We start from the raw sequence: 20,469 nt of genomic DNA, 5'->3' as shown, positions 1-20,469 counted from the left end.
CCCTGTGCATCGCTGGGTGGGACCAAAAAAGAAAAAAAGAAAGAAAAAACCAACAATAACAACAACAACAACAACAAAGAATAGTAAGGTCCTTTTGATTGCTTATACTGGAGGTACGGTACTGGAAGCCTCACATGCATTGCCATATCTAATCTCTACCACAACGTAATGAAATGCAGTTTGATTGCTCCAGATGAGGAAACTCAGGAATCCAGCAGTGACTCTGGATAACAGAATGGACGATAGAGCCCAGCAGAGCTGGTCTCGGGGCAACCCAGAGATAGGTGTGATTTAAGGGGAACCAAGATCGAGCATGAGAGAGGACCGATGCAGGAAGATCGCCCCCAGACTCAACACTGGTGCATAATCCCACATGCTAGAAAAGTGCAGAGGGTAATGTCTCATGGGCCTTTGCTGGCCACCGCATCGTTTGTGCCAACTGAGCTTCTGCAGGTCCTTACAATTCTGTCACAGCACATCACTGATTCCTGGGTTCAGTTTTCCAATGCACACTTATGAAACATCCACTGCTGGGTATATCGAGAGAAATTCTAGGGAGAGAGAACTACAACTCAGACCCCATGGGACACAAAGCAGAGTTCTCAGGCCATCGACGGACATTTCCAACAGGCAGTAAGCATGCATAAGAACAAGACAACACAACACACATGATCAAGCACAGTCAGGCTTGAGTGGTGGAATTACCATACCGAACCACTCTATGCCACCCAAAGGTGTGGGTCACAGACACCCCTGACCCTTTCCTACATCCCAGCCTCCCTCCTTTCTAGCCACCCTTGAAACAACAGCCCCCGTCACTGACTCCCATCCCTGATCTGGCCTGGAGGGGGTAAGATTGGAAGACGACATTGGGGTACTGTGTGAGGAAAGGATGGGACTAAGAGGTAAGGTCCGGAGTTCAGGAACTGCCAGAGATTGAACTTTAGGGATCGGGCCCAGAGACACGGCTGAGGTGATAGAGCTGGAATGGGAAGGACTAGCATATAGCTTAGAACCTCAAAAAACAGACTTTTTAATTTTTAATTAATTTTATTCTTTAATTAGTGAGTTACCATGAGGGTACAGATACAGACTCACACTTTTTCGAGCTTGTTTTTCCCTCATACAATGTTCGCAAACACATCCCTCTACCAGTGCCCATTCTCCACCACCAATAAGCCCAGTATCCCTCCCACTCCCCAATCCCATCCCCCCACCCCATCCTGCCTCTGTGGCAGGGCATTTCCTTTTGATCTCTCTTTCTCCAGTTGGGTGTTGTGGTTTGCAATAGGGGCATTGAGTGGCATCATGTTCAGTCTCTAGACTACTTTCAGCACGCATCTCCCTTCCCGCGCGGGATCTCCAACCACATTTTACTTGGTCTTCCCTTCTCTATCTGAGCTGCCTTTTTCCCCAGCATGTGAGACCAGCTTCCAAGCCATGGAGCCAACCTACTGGTACTTATTTCTACTATTCTTGGATATTGGTCTCCTACTCTGAAAAAACAGACTTTTTTAATAAGCCTCCAAACCCCCACCCTCACCCACCCACCAAAAAAGGCAGCGATCATGCTATACAAAGTCTAGGAGTGGAATGAAATCATGTTGTGTTTTCTGAGCTACAGTTTGGATGAAGCAACGAGCCAGAAGGAGAAGCAAGACAAGAGCTAGATCGCTTAGGAGTCAGGACAAACAGGCTCTGACCGGCATACTAAGAGGGTCGGATTTTGTCATAAAGGTCATGCATGCTGAAAGTAGACTATAAACCACACATGATGGCCACTTACTACCTATATTGCTAACCATAACACCCCAAAGGAGAAAGAGAGTAAAAGGGAATGTACCTGCCACAGAGGCAGGGGGCTGGAGGCGGGGGAAGGAGGGGTGGCAGGAGGGATACTGGGGACATTGGTGGTGGAGAATGGGCACTGATAGAGGGATAGGTACGGATCATTGTATGACCAAAACGCAATCACAAAAGTTTATAAGTCTGTAACTGTATCTCATGGTGATTCATTAAAAAATTAAATTAAATTAAAAAATGATAAAGTAATAAAAAGGTGTTTTTTTTTAAAAAAAAAAAAAGTGGGGCTGGCATGATAGCACAGCGGGTAGGGCGTTTGCCTTGCACATGGCCGACCCAGGTTCAATTCCCAGCATACCATATGGTCCCCCGGGCACTGCCAGGAATGATTCCTGAGGGCAGAGCCAGGAGTAACCCCTGGCCCCCACTCCCACCAAAAATTCCAATTTAAGTGCAGAAATGAACAACATGCTCCAACTCTGTTTTCCACAGACGGGTCTTTCTGAAAGCACGGAGGAGGGTCCCCGGCCCTATGCCCAGCAGGTGAGGTTCCCCAGGCACTTCCAGGAACAGCCCTGAGCACTGAGCAGAGAAAAGTTCCTCAGCACTGTTGAATGTGGCCTAAATCAAACAAAAAAACCAAAAAAAAAAATCCTTAAAAATTGTCTAGATTTTTGTGGCCTTCACCAGGATAAGGACTTTAGGACCAATGACGGCTGAGAGGTGAAAGGTCAGTTCTGTTCCAGACCCACTGGGTGTGATCACACAACCAACACACTGGGATGTTATGCCTGATAAACCAAGGGTGCCCGAGAGAAGCGGTGGGTGCTGAGGATACACGCTGGCAAGCAAGGGAGCCGCGGTCTGCATTAGGTCAGCTGCAGAGAATGTGTGCTCTGGGGAGAATCAAGAACAAAGCGAGGGACCCTGGTCAACACTTGTGTACTGGGCACTTGGGTAAACATCACTCCAGAGTTCGCAAGGAGGGGAAGGTCGGAGGAAAGCAGCAGGAAGGCCCGGGTGAAATTCAAGCTTCCAGTGTAGGGAAAGGCAACCTGGCTCTCTTGAAACCAGAAGCCGTATATGAGGAGTTTGTGTCACTGCGATCTCTGAACTCTTCTGCTAACACAGTTAAGGGAATTCTGCATAGGCTCAGTAACACACACACAGAGAGGGAGGGAGGGAGAGAAAGAGAGACAGAGACAGACAAAGACATAGAGGCAGAGAAAGACAGAGAGGGAGAGAGAGACAGAAGAGACAGAGACAAAGACAGAGACAGAGAGAGACAGACAGAGAAAGACAGAGAGGGAGAGACAGAAAAAGAGAGACAGAGACAAAGACAGAGACAGAGACAGAGACAGAGAGGGAGACAGAGCCAGAGAGACAGAGCCAGAGAGACAAAGACAGAGACAGGAGAGGGACAGAGAGAGAGACAGAGCCAAAGAGAAAGAGAGACAGAGACTGAGAGACTGAGACAGAAGACAGAGAGAGAGAGAGAGAGAGAGAGAGAGGGAGGGAGGGAGACAGAGACAGAGACAGAGACGGAGAGACAGAGAACAGGCAGCATTCCACAGAGCCCAGGGCGTGTGTTTTCTGGATTCCCAGCCTGCCATCTGGACAGCCCTTAAGGCCCACACTTGCCCTGCCTCGGCACGCCAGCCGTCAGTCAGAGTTTGCTGATACGGACCAAGGCCAAGATGCACAACTAACTCACACTCCAGGCTCCTCTAGAACTGCTGCTGAATTTTATTTTATTTATTATTTTTTTTTTTAAACATTAAATTTTCATTTTCATCCATGTGCTGCTGAATTTTAAAATGCGAGAATACGGGTCTCTGGAGTCCCTGGGACTCGGGAATGGCATTCCAGCCCGAGTCTCCCGCCCCCAGAAAAGCACAGCCGGGCAACACTCCGTACATCTCAGGGGCTTCTCCAGGCCCTTCCCCAAATCTTTCTACGCGTCCTCAAACCCGTCCACAGACCCCTGGGAGGTCTCTGGCCCCTGCGGAGAAGCTCCAGTCACGCCAGTTTCTGAGCTGGAGCCACTGTCAGACCTTACACAGGAAGCCAAGCACGGGGCTTCTACTGACCCTGAACTGATAATTCCTTTATTTCCGTCTTTTTTTTTTTTTTTTAGCTATCTCCTTCCCTTCTCTAAGGATCCCTCCCCTCCCTCTCTCCAGCTCTTCCCCCAACAAACAAGCCTCCGGGCTAAAAACCAAAACAGCCCCAAGGCTAAAACTCCGTCCGTGGGCTGCAGCTGCTTCCCGGCTGGACGCGCTGATGGGACGCCTGTCAAACAGCCCCTCGCAAACAAGAAACACCCCGGCTCGGCGCGCTGGCTGCTGGCTGCAGGCAGAGACACGTGGGGGTCTCCGACTGCCAGGAGCCGCAGCAAGGGACAGAGACGTGCTGGGTGGGCTTGGAAGAGCAGGGGAGTTGACTAAACAAGCTGACGGCTGACGGCGGGCTCTGCTTGGAACGCCAGGGTCTTTGGGTTCCGACCCGAGACATCCCCTCATCCTTTTCTTCTCTTTTTGGCATTTTTTTTCTTTTATTTTTTTGCCTCCTTGGAGCACAAGCAGAGCTGGGGACAGGGGGGGGGGGGGTTTGGGGTCCAGCTAAGCCATCAAGAGCATGCAGCACCCGAAAAGGGTGCTGGGGAGCCCCAGGGCCACCCCGGGAGCACTCAGGGGACACCAAGGCCACATCTGGCAGTACTGGGGGAAGAAATGGAGGGCCAAGGATTGAACTGGGGTCAGGTGCATGCAAAACAAGCACCCTAGTGCCCGACGACTGGTTAAAGGAACTTTGGCACATCTACACAATGGAATACTATGCAGCTGTTAGGAGAGATGAAGTCATGAAATTTGCTTTCAAATGGATAAACATGGAGAGTATCATGCTAAGTGAAATGAGTCAGAGAGAGGGACAGGCATAGGAGGACTGTACTTATTTGTGGAGTGTAAAATAAAATAAGATGAGATGGACACTCAAAGTCAGTAGACACAAGGGCCAGGAATATTGCCCCATGGTTGGAAGCCTGTCCCATGAGCTGGGGGAGAAGGCAGCTGGAATAGAGAAGAGATCACTTAGTCAATGATGGCTGGAGGAACCGTTCAGGATGGAATGGAATACTATGCAGCAAATTTCATGACTTCATCTTTTCTAACAGCTGCCTAGTATTCCATTGTGTAGATGTACCAAAGTTTCTTTAACCAGTCATCTGTTCTCGGGCACTTAGGTTTTTTCCAGATTCTGGCTATTGTGAACAGTGCTGCAATGAAGATATAGGTGCGGATGTCATTTTTACTATACTTTTTTTGTATCTTTGGGATATATTCCCAGAAGTGGTATTCCCCATGCAAATTTTCAATGAAGATATTCTACAAAGTGTTATGATTTACAGGACAAAATAATCCTCACATTATGGGGCTGGAGCGATAGCACAGCGGGTAGGTTGTTTGCCTTGCACGCGGCCCACCTGGGTTCGATTCCCAGCATCCTGTAAGCACCACCAGGAGTAATTCCTGAGTGCAAAGCCAGGAATAACCCCTGTGTATCGCCAGATGTGACCCAAAAAGAAAAAAAAAAAAACAATCCTCACATTACATAATATAGTATGCAATTCAGCAAATGATGACCATTTACTCATCTCACACCCTTCTAGACAATTTTTACTTCTCTGTTTTGTAAACAGTTTTGTGCTCTAAACTTACTCCTGGTTCTGTGCTCAAGAATCACTTCTCGGGGCTGGAGTGATAGCATAGCGGGTAGGGCGTTTGCCTTGCACGCGGCCGACCCGGGTTCAAATCCCAGCATCCCATATGGTCCCCTGAGCACCGCCAGGAGTAACCCCTGTGCATCGCCAGGTGTGACCCAAAAACCAAAAAAAAAAAAAAAAAAAGAATCACTTCTGGCTAAGCACAGGGCACCATAGAGGATGCCGGGGATTAAACCTGACTTAGCTGTACGCAGGGCAAGCACCCTCCCTGCTGTACGACTGCTCTGACCCCATCCATGTACTTTTACAACAGTCTTTCTTTTTTCCATCTTTTCCACGTATTTTTCTTATTTAAAGGAATATACTCTTTTTTAAAAAAAATATTTTTAGTTTTAATTTTTTACTACATTCTTTTTTTTTTTTTTTTTTGCTTTTTGGGTCACACCCAATGATGCTCAGGGGTCACTCCTGGCTCTGCACTCAGGAATTACCCCTGGCCTTGCTCAGGGGACCATATGGGATGCTGGGAATCAACCCGGGTTGGCTGCGTGCAAGGCAAACGCCCTGCCTGCTATGCTATCATTCCAGCCCCCCAAAGTAGAATTTTTTTGCCCGATCTTTTCAGCTCCCCAGGGCTGCTGCTGTTGTTTGAGGGTGAGGCTGAAGCCACAGACAAATGGGACCGGGTCCCTTAGCCCTGTGACTCCCTGGACTCTCACCTCGTGGTGAAGAATTATGTTTTCTATTGTTTTTTTCCAAGCTGATGGAAATTTCCCCCAGTCCGTGACTATTCTCGACTTCCTCAACCTGAATCGCCAGAGAGAAACATTTAATCACTAGACGCTCCTTCCTATTAATGTTGCTGCTTGGGTGTTTCTAGTGGTTTCTTCCAGCCTCATCCCACCCACTTCCATCTCAAGAACTAGTAGAGATTCAGAAAGCAACCACACCGTTTCATGTGATCGATCCCGCCACCACTAATAGTAGCACTGCTTTGGGGAGCAGTCTCACTGACAGGAACTGTCCCAAAACAGAAAAGCCACAAATCCAAAGCATAGAAACCATAAATGCAAACACAGCAGGCAAACTAATTAGAGAACTGAGAGAGACAGATTTCAGGATTCAATTCTCTGTATTTCCAGATCCTTATTTAGCTGTGAGAGTGAGCTATTTAAAAAAAAAAAAGAAAAAAAAATCAGCAGGCAAGTGGGAGAGTACATGCCTCATACGTGTGAAGGCCTGGGTTCAGCTCCAAGAATTCACGCTCATTCCCAGCAGCAGAAGACCTCAGGCCCCCCAGACCTCTAGGCATGGATCCTAAAGATAATTGTAATGGATTTAGCATCATAGTCTTTGTTGAGTTACCTTAAGCACCTTGGATGCACTTTTCCAACCAAGGTAAAATTAGGCTTTGAGATAATAAGAAGCCTCAATTAGAAAAAAAGATCCTTCTTACTTAGCTCAGGCGATGAAGAGCACAGATGAAGTATGAATTCTTGAAACACTGTCACTGCTCAGGACATCTACTGTCTGCCATGTTTCCGTTTCAGGGTCTCTGAATACCTGTCCCTTTGTAATGCATGAGGCAACTAACCCATTCCCCAGGCCAGATGTGATCTATGGATGGAGTGCTTCAATGACACAGCAAGTGGTGCTATCTCTGCAGAGGGCATCTCAGTAGCTCCTTGACCTGGCTATTTATTAATCAAAACCAGGGGGAAAGGAGTAGCATTGCTAAAATTCAAATGTGATTTTTAGTTCGGGGGGGGGGGGAGGGAATTCAAAGGGATTGACAAATGTAAGCTGTCATCCCCTGCTCATTTTCAACACGCTGATGAACTGCAAGACTTTCCAGTGAGGATGCCGTTAGCAGTAACCGCATGAAGCGATCCTAGCAGTTAGTAGTTCTAGCACTAAGAGAGCTGTGCTTCCTGAGTCCCCAAATCAAGGAGCCGTTTTTACCACCAGTTTTCATCACAAGGAAAAGAAACTGAGTCTCAGAGAGCAGAATCTGTCCAAATGCACAAAGCTAGGAAGAGGCTGAGCGGCGCTGAGTCTTGTTAATCAACGCTAAAGCCCAAGCACTACGGAGCTCAAATGATAATCTAGAGACAAGCCAGCGCCGACCAGTCCACTTCCCTTTACACTGGCCAAAGGAGGAGAACAAATCAGGAAACCGAGACTGGCCTGGCTCTGCCACTGTGTCAAACACCCACTGGGTCTGCCAAGGACCGCTTCATTCTCCATCTACCCTTATTCTATCATGTCTTCTTTTTAAAAGTTGTTATACACACACACACACACACACACACACACACATATATTCACATACATTTAATTTTATCTTAGGCACCCTAACGGGTAGGGCGTTTGCCTTGCACACAGCCGACCCAGGTTCAATTCCTCCATCCCTCTCGAAGAGCCTGGCAAGCTACCGAGAGTATCCCATATGCACAGCAGAGCCTGGCAAGCTCCCCGTGGCATATTCGATATGCCAAAAACAGTAACAAGCCTCACAATGGAGACGTTACTGGTGTCCACTGGAGCAAATCAATAAACGACAGTGCTACAGTGCTACAGATTACAAACATGTTATTGGTAGGATTTCATACATAGAATGTCCAGTCCTGTGTCCTCAACCAGATGGTCCACTTGCCTCCAACAGCCCCTCAGGGTAAGTTTTCTACTGAAGACCAATGACTAGTTCTTGTTGCATTTGAGCATTTTTACTCCCCTACTATGTTTCCTTTCCGATGTGCAGACAACACAGTGCTACAGTGCTACTTTGTTTCCTTATATACCACATATGATCATTCTAACTGCACTCAGCAGGACACTTTACAGATCCATCCAGCAGAATGGAAGACTTCATCTTTTCCGTTTATGCTTTGTTTTGGGGCCACCCCCAGTGATGCTCAGGGGTTACTCCTGGTTCTACGCTCAGGAATTACTCTTGGCAGTGCTGAGTAATTGAGTAACTGAGTATAGTCCAATTACTCTTGGACCATATGGGATGACGAAGATTGAACCCAGGTTGGCCGCGTGCAAGGCAAGTGCCTTACCTGCTGTACTATTACTCTGGCCTCTGATTTCATCATTTCTTAAAGCTCAGTAGTGTTCTGTTGTGCATATGTATCATAGTTTCCTTATCCAGTCATCTATTCTTGGACACTTGAGTTGTTTTCAGATTTTGGTTACCGTGAATACAAATGAACATAGGAGTGAAATTTTTCTTAACAGCATTATTAGGCCCTTGGGGGTCAAGATGCCAAGAAGCAGAATGGCGGGGTCATATGGAAGCTCAATTTCTAGTTTCTTGAGAAGTGTCTGTATTGGAGAAGTGTTTTCCCAAAAGGCTGAGCCAGCTGACATTCCCAGCAGTAAACCAGGGTCCCTTCCATCACATCCCATTAATAATTAGAGACCCTGCAGAGATATGTCCTGACCCAATTCTCCCCTGCACCTGAGCACATGCCCTGAGCACCCCCTTTTGGTAGAAAGCAGGCCTCTCAAACCCAACACTCCCAGCCCTCAGACACTGCGCTCCCCTTTTCAAGCGGGGTGGGTGGGCCAGGCTCCATCCAGCTGATTCTGGTGGGCGGTGCCATCTGCAGCCACACCTCCAGCTGTTCGGGGTCGGTTGTCTGTCCCCTGGGGTGGGCAGAAGAGGACACTCTGGCTCTCGCGGGCTCTGCCAGGGCTTGGTTGGCAGATCCTGCGCCCCGAGCAGGCCTGGGGGAGACAGCTCAGAGGAGTCGGAGCCCGTTTCCGTCCTGTGTGAGCCTCAGCAAGGTGGGGCCCAGCTCAGTGTTCCAGGGGCCGGGAACTGATTTCCTGGCCCACCATCGCTCCTTTCTCGGAAAGAGGACTGGCACCCAGGTTGGCTGCGTGCAAGGCAACTGTCCCACCCACTATACTATTTCTCTGCCCGCCCCCCCCCCCGGCCTTTTTGTCCCTTTGGTTTTGGGCCACGCCCAGCTATGTTGAAAGTTTACTCCTGGCTCTGGACTCAAGGATCACTCCTGGAGGTGCTCGGGGGACCATGTGGGACGCAGGGGATGGAACCCAGGTCAGGTGCATGTGAGACAGATGTCCTACCTGCTGTGCTATTTCTCTAGCTCATAAAGCTCCCATTTGGAAAGGTTCTCTGCCAGGCTCCACTACAGCCTGTGACAAACTGCCTCACCCACCTTCCCCTCAATCACGGGCATAGAGAGAGTCCCGCTAGCAGGCGACCTGGGACAGAGTCACATTCGATAAATGACCGCCAGTCTTTCTGGGGGTGTCAGCCATGAATGGCCTTTTGTACACTTCTACTCTTCAGATCTCGAGTGGAAGGAAATACAAGGACCAAGAGAAACATGGGAGATGTCCTGTTTGGCCGGGATGGAAAAAATACGCGAGTCAAAGTGCCGTTCTGACAGCCTGTGTTCATGCCCTGGACGGTATACAATAGAGCACTGTCTCCGGGACGCCCCAGCCATATCCACTGAACCGTGCATTTCAACTTTTCTCTTTAAAAAGCTTGAGTCAGGGCTGGAGTGATAGCACAGCGGGTAGGGCGTTTGCCTTGCACGCGGCCGACCCGGGTTCGAATCCCAGCATTGCATATGGTCCCCTGAGCACCGTCAGGAGTAATACCTGAGTGCATGAGCCAGGAGTGACCCCTGTGCATCGCCGGGTGTAACCCAAAAAGCAAAAAAAAAAAAAAAAAAAACTTGAGTCGGGTACATGCTCCTGATACATACCAATCTATTCCATTTCAAAAACAAACACAGAATCTGGAGAGAGAGCACTGTGGGTAGGGTGCCTGCCATGTTTGATCGCTGGCACTGCATATAATACCCTGATTCCTGCCAGAAGTTATCCCTGGGCACAGAACTAGGTGTATGGCCCCCAAACAATTAATATCAAAGCAATATTTTTTTAAAAATCTAAAAATATACATCAATAACATGTTTTACTTAAAGCATCTCACCACATTCAAAAACAATTATTTAACCTCAAAAAGTAGCCAGCGGCAGGGCCAGAACAATAGCACAGCAGGTGGGACGCTTGCCTCCCACCCAGCACACCAGGGTGAATTCCCCAGCACTTCATATTGTCCTGAGTCCTGCCAGGAGTGATACATGAGCACAGAACCAGGACTGAGCCCTGAGCACTGCTGGGTGTGGCAAAAAAAAAAAGTGGCCAATGGAATGTTGCTCTGAAGCTGGTATCTCATTTCCAAGGCCAGCAGACAGAAGGCCCCGATAATGCTACCGACTGGAATGCAAATGCTGAGGGGGAAAAGACTTTCACTCACTTGGGGCGCTTCTGCAGGCTTGGGCTCAGCCACTGCCCACACCCTCAGAGCTCCTGGGACAGCACTAAAATGACTTCCCTTTCAGGGACAGGGAGGGGTGAGCCTGAGGGAGCAGGGTGCAATTTTTTTTTTTTTTTTTTTTTTTTGCTTTTTGGGTCACACCCGGCAATGCACAGGGGTTACTCCTGGCTCTGCACTCAGGAATCACCCCTGGCGGTGCTCAGGGGACCATACAGGATGCTGGGAATCGAACCTGGGTCGGCCACGTGCAAGGCAAACGCCCTACCCACTGTGCTATCGCTCCAGCCCCCACAGGGTGTAATTATTAACATAGACTCCCAGCCCCCCAATGCAATGAACAAGGGCTATAACTCGTTTCAGGCTTACAGACCACCCCCAAGATTTCGTGGTAGGTGGGGCAATCCTAACTACAAGGTGGACAACCCTGGTCCTCTGCAGCAGCCTCTCTATGAGGACCTGGCAGTGACCACGGGACACCGCCCAGTGTCAGAGGAGGCAGGCGATGCACAAGGGCCAGGGAGTCCCCACGTGACTTCAAAGGAGACACTGACCTTCTTGAGCCATTTTGCAAGTGACGAGCCACCCAGGGCCTGCCAGTCTGACCGGGCTTCTGACAGGGCTCGGCTTTATTTATAAAGAGCTCTGACATCCCGCGCCCCGGAGTGCTTTCCTATTAATAAAATGGGCGCGCTAAGGTCAAGCGAGCGTCCCGGGTAACTCATCTGCTCGTGAATCATCAGGCGGCTTCACCTGGCAGGAGGTAAGGAGATTCCGATTCAGTGGTCAGCGGGCAGCCACTGAGGGGTGATTTTTAAGCAGTGGGCACACTCCAGTTTTCTTTCCCCCCTCCTGCTTGAGCCTCCAGTGCAGACCCAGAAGTCTAGTCACACGCGTGGAACACGTCTGTGCTGGCCGCCCACTCACATCTCACCTGGGTCCATTTACCGAGGATTTTGCCACAGAGGCAGGGAGAGGGTTGGGGGAGGGGGGTATGCTGGGGACATTGGTGGTGGAGAATGTGCACTGGTGGAGGGATGGGTGTTCGATCATTGTAAGACTGAAACTCAAACATGAAATAAAAAGAAAAAAAAAAGAACAGAACAAAAAGAGATGTTAGAAATCTGCAAAGAACTTCACAGTCCTCACAGTCACTAAACACCACTAAGAAAAACGGACCCATTCCTGCCTGTCGGTGAAGACATTTCAGGTGACAAGTCCAACAAGGGGCAAGCTGGCTGGGGGCAAAGAGTGTAGACAATGAACAAAAGGAGGAAAGCGACTTGGAATTCTCAATTCTACCCTTCTACTAACAACAGAATTGAGACCATATTTTAGAAAGACTGCAACAATACTAGAAGCCTGCCTTTTTTTTTTTTTTTTTTTTTTTTTTTTTGCTTTTTGGGTCACACCCAGCCATCCATGCACAGGGGTTACTCCTGGCTCTGCACTCAGGAATCACTCCTGGCAGTGCTCAGGGGACCATATGGGATGCTGGGAATCAAACCCAGGTCGGGTGCCTGCAAGGCAAACACCCTACCCGCTGTGCTATTGCTCCAGCCCGCAGAAATTAAGTACTTATGTATGGTATACTCTCGGTAGCTTGCCGGGCTCTCCCAGAGGGAGGCAGGAACCAAACCCAGGTCGGCCGTGTGCAAGGCAAATGCCCTACAGGCTGTGCTATCGCTCCAACTGGAGCAAGCTCAACAGAGTACCTAGCAAGCCTGCCTTCTTAAACTGCTAAAAGTGCAAGAATATGTGATATATACCCATAGCATGTTTAAACGTATAAGTATAGAAAGTATACTATCTACCTAGTGATTTGATACATATATATTTTAGGGTATCAACTAGCTAGATAAATGTTACCCTACTGGCTCAAGAAACACCAATTTAGTTTTTGTTTGTTTTAGGGGGACCACACAGGCAGTGCTCTAGGGCTTCCTCCCGGCTCTATGCTCAGGGATCATTCCTGGAGGGATTTTAGGGACCATGTAGGGTGCTAGGGATTGAACCTAGGTTGCCCACACACAGGGCAAGTGCACTATCTGTCGTACTATCTCTTCAGTGCCTAGAAACACATTCCAATGAATACATTCAAAGCTCTACTGGGTGGGCCACACTCAGCTGTGCTCAGGGCTCACTCCTGTCAGGGTTCAAAGACCACGGTGCTGGGGATCAATCCCAGGTCAATGGCATGCAAGGCGAGCACCAAACGCTCTGTCCTACTTCTCTAGCCTCAAGTTCAACACTTCTGGCCAGGGGAGCGGGGGCAGGAGGCACATCCAGCTGTGCTCAGGGCTTACTCCTGGCTCTGCACTTAGGGATCACTCCTGGTGAGCTCAGGGGACAATATGGGGTGCGAGGGATCAAAACCAGCCTGGCCACATGCAAAGCAAGTGCCTTATTCCAGCTTCCCCATGTTCAACATATTTAATATCTGGAATTCGTTTCCGTGTCCCTGCACTCTCTGAAAATCACATGGCTGGCATTTCGTTTGCTGAATCTTTTGAAATTCAGAACATTTTTCTCGGGTCTAATTACTGAGATAGTTAAGTGTCTCAGATAGCAGCCCTAAAGCTAAGCCTGCAAGATCAAACAGGATAGTCAGCTTTCTAAAATCCCCTGGAAAAGTGGTCCTAGACTTCTACGCATAAGTAATGGTTCCAAGTTTTCTGATCCACCTCTGGGAGTAGAGAAGACCCTTGGTGACTCTCCTGTCTCACCATTAGGGCATTCCAAAATCACCTGGAAAGGTGGCCCTAGACTTCCAAACAGAGGTTTTGGTTCCAAGCTTTCCTCATCCACCTTTGGCAGTCTGGAAAATCCTTGGTCATTCTCCTGTTTCACCTTTAAAGTCTACCTTTAAGGCATCATTGGTCTATCAAATCTCAGTTGGGAAAAAAAAGAGTCTTTTCAAATTTCAATCTACTTTACAGCTTGGGCCCATGAGACACTTCCTATTTTATGTGCTTAATATGTGTAGACTTCCTAGCGCAGTCTATATGCAACTTTCTAGACTGCTTTACACACATCCCATCATGAAGTAAATATTATAAACTGACAGCCAGCACTCAGAATGCTGCAATCATCCCCATGGTGTCTGTTGGGCAAACTTAACACCATCTGGACCCTTGTAGAACATTTGCCGTATTCAGGATTGAAAAAAATACATAGTTAAAAGAAAACAACCCCTCACTGTGTTTTATTCCTTGTGTCACATTGTACAGGCCAACATAGTTTCTCCTAAACGTCCATTCTTGGATTGGCTGCTCATTACAAGGAGGGGTGAATCACAGTTAAATGAATCACCGCCAAATGTCCCACCCATTAGGCTAAACCAAACCTTGGATGATCTTGGATTCTCAGGGGGATATTCATCTTGGGGGAGTGTTACAGGATTTGCATGATCACGTGGTACACCAGATGTTTATTCATGAAGGTGACCTCAAGTCAAGTGAGAAATTTCTTGTTCTGGCTGTATTCGTACTCAGCCAAGTGCCCCCGCAGTGGGCAAGTCCAGCTCCAGAAGAAATTAAAAGCTGGAGGACCGGACATATGATGGATCAGGACTGGAACACATCAGCAGGCTTGAATGAAGAGGGCTGGAGTTAGACAAGAGGGTGTGTGCTCAGTGACAGGACGGAGGGCTGGGGCAGGGGGAGAGGCAGAGGATGATGAGGCACTTGTATACTTCACTCTCTGGTTCACAGCTTTTCCTCATTTCCTCACTTGGAGAACTGAATGTGCAATTTAATAGAAACCTAGACAGTTCCTCCTACACGCCCCACTGCTTAAGGCCAGAGTCAGCCTGTAGCCAATCTGCCACATGGAGAATTCTAGAACCTTCCAAATATCTTCCTTCTTCCGGGGGGCAGGGGGGCTTTCTAATTCAAGTCTTTTCCTAACCATGACTTAATTTTGAAGAGGTTTCTGAAGTGTGGTTTTGTTTTTTGTTTTTTGTTTTTCACTTTTTGGGTCACACCCAGCACTCAGGAATTACTCCTGGTGGTGCTCATACAGGATGCTGGAAATCGAACCCGGGTTGGCTGCGTGCAAGGCAAACGCCCTACCCACTGTGCTATCGCTCCAGCCCTGAAGTATGTTTTTAAACCCACAGCATCTTCACCACTTGAGCATTTTTCAGAAATGCTGATCATCAGGCCGGTCCCCCTTAAGAAGAGCGCATGACAGAAGGGAAAAAAACAAAACAAAACAAAACCAGAAATCTGGATTTTCTCAAGTCCCCCAGGCACTTCTGAAACAGTCTAAAGTTTGAAGTTCGCTGCTTTAGGTGACAGTATGAAATAATGACTTTAAGATGACTATGTGTGTCTTAGGAGAAGAAAAGGCTTACACATAAGACAAGCCACTACAGCTAAATGAATCATTTACTAGTAATGGATCTCAAGTCACGTACAGACCACTCTTCTTTACAATGAGGTTATATCCAGATAAACCCACGAAGATTTGAAACTATCATACACAGAAGTGCACCTAAAGGTCTGGAGTGATAGGGTAGGGTGATAGACAGGGCTGGGGCAGGGCGCTTGCCTTGCACACGGCCGACCCGGGTTTGATTCCCAGCATCCCATAGGGTCCCCTGAGACCTGCCAGGACTAATTCCTGAGTGCAAAGCCAGGAGTAACCCCTTTTTGGGTGTGACCCAAAAGCCAAAAAAAAAAAAACTGCACCTAAATTCAAATTTTAGATCAAAATTCAAAATACAAAAGAGTTTGTACTAAAAGTATATGGCTTTGGCATGATTGAAAAGCTGCAAAATCCTAAATCAGCTAGCATATGTCAAGAACTCTATAATAAGTATTGAAAGATGGGCTAGGAACTTGCTTAATGGCTCGGAGATAGAAGGTTTTCCTCGTGTGTTAAGGCGGGGGAGGGGGTGGTGGCTAGAGGGTTCTGGTCTCATCCTCTTACCTTCAGTGTCATCTGCTCTAGTCTTCCCCCCCCCCCCAGTGCCACCAAAGATTCATGCCATGTCAAATCCAGCTTAAAGTCCTTCCATGCAACTCCCTGCCCTTAGCATAAAGGATAACTTCTCAAACACAGGATACACGACCCAAAATCTTTATCGTTTGCCTCTGGGTCATCTCCATGGATATATTTCTGTCTGCATTTTCCTTCCTATCTGATTACACCTCCCTGTCTGGGGGAGGCTTCTATTTCCCCCCAACAGCAGTGATGTCAGGTTTGGCCATGTGATTTACAGCTGACAGCACGAGAGTGGAGGAAAGACTCCTATTTGTAAGGAATGCCAATCCCCATTGCTTTGTTCTGTCATGTCTCTTCCCCATAAATGAGATCAGGATTGTCCCAGGAAGAGGCTGTTTCTCAAGCCTCAGCAGGTCCCAGGACGGAAGACAGATGAAGAGAATCAAAGATGACTTACAATGAACATGACCACATCCGTGAAAACTAATATTCAGGGGCGGTGAGCCACGGGGGGCTATGATTTAATCTGAATGATTACAGCTTTTTTCTTTTCTTTTCGGGGGTTGGGGGTTATTGGGGTCACACCTGGTGGTGCTCAGGGCTTACTCCTGCCTCTGCACTCAGGCATCAGTAGGTCTGCTTGGGGGACCGTAAGGGTGCTGGGGATTGAACCTGGGTCAGCTGTGTGCAAGGCAAGTGCCCTATTCATGGGACTATCTCGAAAGTCCCCCACATTTCAGAGGGACAGTTTTGGAGGGACAGCCACTCCTGGTGGTGCTCAGGGATTACTCCTGGCTCTTCAATCAAGGTTCACTCTTGGAGAGTTCGAGGAATCCTATGGGATGGTGGGGATCCAATCTGTATGATCTTTACCAGCTGTATTATTGCTCTGGCCCTATGATTACAGCACTCTTGATCTCCTGTATCCTCTGACTGGAGATGCTTCTACTCTCTGTGCTCTCTTTCCTTCCAATCCCACCTCAGCCATCTATGCCAGTGGCTGACCCACCATTCTAACCCAGATCAAGGATCAATCCCGCAATCAGGATTATTTCCCCTCGGGCATAGCCAATCACCTACCTTTTGGAGCACCTCTCAAGGCTACTGACAGTAATTATGCTCCCTGAAACAGTGTGTGTGTGTGGGTGGGTGGGTGGGTGCGGGGGGAGTGTCCATTCATTAGCCTCATCCTCTTAAATAAAAGTCAGGCACCTTTTTTACAGATTGACGTGACTTTGTTACAGTAAAATGAAGTGACTTGTCCAAATTTCCCAGCCATCAGTCACCGAGGACTGAGATCCCAGCAGGTGAGACTCTGGCTCAGAATTCTGCCTTCTCTCTTCCCCTCCACTCTCCCCCCTTCCTACCTCCCCCTCCCCGGCACTTCTCTCTCCCCCCACCGCCAGGCTTCCTCTCCAATCCACCCACTCTCAGGGGCTCCTTATCAGGAAGGGAAAGTGCCATCAAGTTAATCTGAGGCTTGAAAGATCTGCATCTAGAAGTGGGCTTCTCGCCTCCCTGAAGATAATCCCTTTCTCTAAGTGGTCCTAAGTATTCTAGGGCTACCGGCAGCTGCTCTGGGAGTCCTAGAGGACTGAGGCGTGTTGTCTGCGCCTAGGTCCAACTGTGGGGATGGGGCAAGCCAACACTCACTTGACAAGTGCCCTCAGGACCCTTTGGGAAGATCCTTTTGGACTTATCGAGGGTAGGGCACAAGTAACAGTGTGGGACAGTACTCCAAGCACGTGCGCTGCATGGTGATTATTTTAAGTGTTAAAAATGAAAATGAATGATATCAAATGTTTGCATAGCTCCTCAGATTAAACAAAAAAAGGAAAGTGGCACAGTAACAAAGAACTGAACCAGACCATCCAGGTTAGATGGGAGATTAGGACTGTAGGAGCCCAGACAAATTATTGGAGGAGTGGCTTCTCTCTCTCTCTCTCTCTCTCTCTCTCTCTCTCTCTCTCTTCCTCTCTCTTTCTCTCTCTCTCTCTCCCCCCACCCCGTGTTTCTCTCACTAGATGAACAAGAAAACACAAGAAACTTCTCCAAAATTAGCCACAGTAATGAAAGACAAGCATGCATCAAAGTGCCATTTTCACACAATATCCATATCAGTTTTCTCTCTGGTCACAAAGGTTTTCTCATTTCCTAGGCAGAATCCATCCTTTTTTCCACCATTCCAATACAGTTTGTTTTTACCCCTCAAAGGATCTATTTCCTTTTAAGATACCATCAGTCACATTAATAACAGCATCTTCCCCCCACCCCCCCTTTCAATGGTAGAAAACAGTTCCCGCTCCAAGTGGTGGCTGGGCTAGTTTGGACACGTCCGATTTACTCTTTTAAAATAAAGCCCCATCCACTCGGTAGAAGAAACAGGACGAGCCAGCATTTATAGGGTACTTGGGGCTGTACTTGGTGCTTCCCAGGCATTTGACTCATTTAATCCTCCTAGCAATACTATCAGGTGGGTGCGATCATGTTCACCACTTCCCAGACTCAGGAGAGCGAGGTGGTGCGAGGAGCAAGAAGGACCTGCCTGGGAGATAGAAGGGGGGTAGGGGGGAGGTGGGGAAACTGGCTGGGGCCAGCAGTTGCCTAAGATCACAGGATCCCAGTTAATGATTCACTCCCAGCCCACAGGTAGCTCCGTGCAGCAGAGACCGACTACACACACACACACACACACACACACACACACACACAGAGACACACACACACACACTCACACACACACTCACACTCTTCCATCCTCCAGGAGCCGCGGGTGTCCTGCAGATTGCTTGGCAACGCCAGGAGGTAAAACTCCATCCAAAAGCCCAGGCCGCCGCCGGGTCCAAGGCGCCGCTGGGCGCTGTCCAGCGGGCAGCGCGCCTGAGAGGCCAGACTGGGGTCCTGCCTCCCGACACCCCAAAGGTGGGGCGGATCGCCCGGCCCGGGATTTCAGCCGAGGGAGGAGAAAGGCACCGTCCCCGGAGTAGGGAGGGGGAGTGGGGGGGACACTTGTTGTCGCTTGCACACTCAGAAAGGGGGGGGGGGGCAAGGCAGACGTCCCGGGAAAGCAAAGCCCGGGGCGGACACTCCCCAGCAAACAGCGTCTGCGTGAGTGCGGAGTCGGGTGGCGAGGACGCCCCTCAGCCCGGCACCCATGTCCCCCCGCAGAGTCCGGGCGCCCAAGGAGGGAGCAGGGGGGCTGGAAGGACGCAGGGCAGCCCCGCGGCGCTAGGACCTGGCGGCGTCCCGCCGCCCCCCCCCCCCCCACTCCACTCCCGCCCCGCCGCCCCTCTCCCCGCTCCACCTGCAAAGCCCCGCCGCTGGGGATGGGGGAGTGTAGGGGGGGGCGTGGGCGCGGGTACCTGCGTGGCCGCCCGCGCGGGCCCTCCGAGGGTCGGCGTCCGCTCGCCGCGCTCGAAACGGCTCCGCAGGCTCCGGGGCTCCCCGCCGCGCCGCGCCGCTCGCCCCGCGCTCGCCCCCGGGCCGCCGCCGGCTCCAGACTCGGGGCTCGCGCTGCGCCCGCCGGCTCCGGCCGCCGCTCCCGCCGCTCCTGATTGGCCGCGGCGCGCGCCCGAGCCGCGCTCTGATTGGACGGCGGGGCCCGGGCCGGGCGCCGCCGGGACCTGCTCCCCACGCCCCTGGCGCCGCCGCTCGGCCTCGGCGCTGCACCCCGGGACCCTGATCCAGGCGCTGACACGGGATCCTGCACACATACACACACACACACTCTCTCACACACGCACACACACACACACGCGCGCGCGTACACACACACACACCCATCCCCCGGCACCCCACTCGGTGCGGAAAGTGTCGCATCGAGTGGCCAGGAGACGGCGGGGACGGGGGAATCCCCCGGAGTCTGTCTCACCGGGACACTCGCGGGACGCTGGGAATAATTGCTTCTGGGCTCTCTGGAGCGTGGGGGTTTACAGCTTCGCCTTCACTCGGATGCGTTTTGTTGTAGAAAGGGCACGTTGTGTTGAATAGAGGCCGTGGCGTGTAACTAGGGGCCAGCGAATCGTTTGTGGACGCACTTTGAATTGTGCTCCTAGAGGGGCGAATTGTAGACCCACTGGGACTCCAGACGGCTCCCGAGGTCCCAATCTGGAATTGCTCAGAAACGAGAAAGACGCTGAGGTCTTTGCTTGTTTGGATGGAACACCCGGCTCGGGAGAGGAGCAGGCGTAGTAATCATAGCGGTAGTTCATAGCAGCAGCAGTGGAGCAGGCTCAAGAGGGGTCGTAATAGCGATCTAACGCGGGCGGCTAAAGAATAATTAACGATCATAACTCGCATGTTTCCGTTTTCCTTGCTAGCTGCGTTTGCAAGTCCTTTCGTACAGGGATTCTGGAAATAGCTGTCATGCGGATGTTAATACGTCTGTGAAAGGCGCAGACATGTCATCCCTTTTCAGGTTGGAGGCATCTTCATCTGGGAGACAGCAGCCCCTTCCCGCCGCCGGAGGGGGAGTGTTGGGAATTCTGTACATTCCCATCTTCCGTTTTTTTTCTCTCCCCCGAAATCCTTTCCCCTGCCAACCTTTGCTCCCACCTGCGTGGTATCTTTCTAAAGAATGAAAACAAGACACTGTGAGTCAAGGTGCCACCAGAACTTTATTCTGCCAATCGCAACAGCATCGTCTCTGGGCAACCAGATAGACAGTTGA

The 20,469-nt window shown here is 49.9% G+C and overlaps 1 protein-coding gene across 1 annotated transcript in view; it reads right to left on the bottom strand.

Moving 5' to 3' along the window:
- STON2 (stonin 2) overlaps nucleotides 1-19,320 on the bottom strand; it is a 186,302-nt gene extending 166,982 nt beyond the window's left edge. The window contains exon 1 of the mRNA XM_055132764.1: nucleotides 19,163-19,320. The gene's annotated coding sequence lies outside the window, so the exon portion shown is untranslated. The remainder of the gene's footprint in view (nucleotides 1-19,162) is intronic.
- Nucleotides 19,321-20,469: the final 1,149 nt, after the last annotated feature.

Source organism: Sorex araneus, chromosome 3 (assembly GCF_027595985.1).
Source record: "Sorex araneus isolate mSorAra2 chromosome 3, mSorAra2.pri, whole genome shotgun sequence".
Lineage (NCBI taxonomy): Eukaryota > Metazoa > Chordata > Mammalia > Eulipotyphla > Soricidae > Sorex > Sorex araneus.
This window is presented reverse-complemented; position numbering and strand designations above follow the sequence as displayed.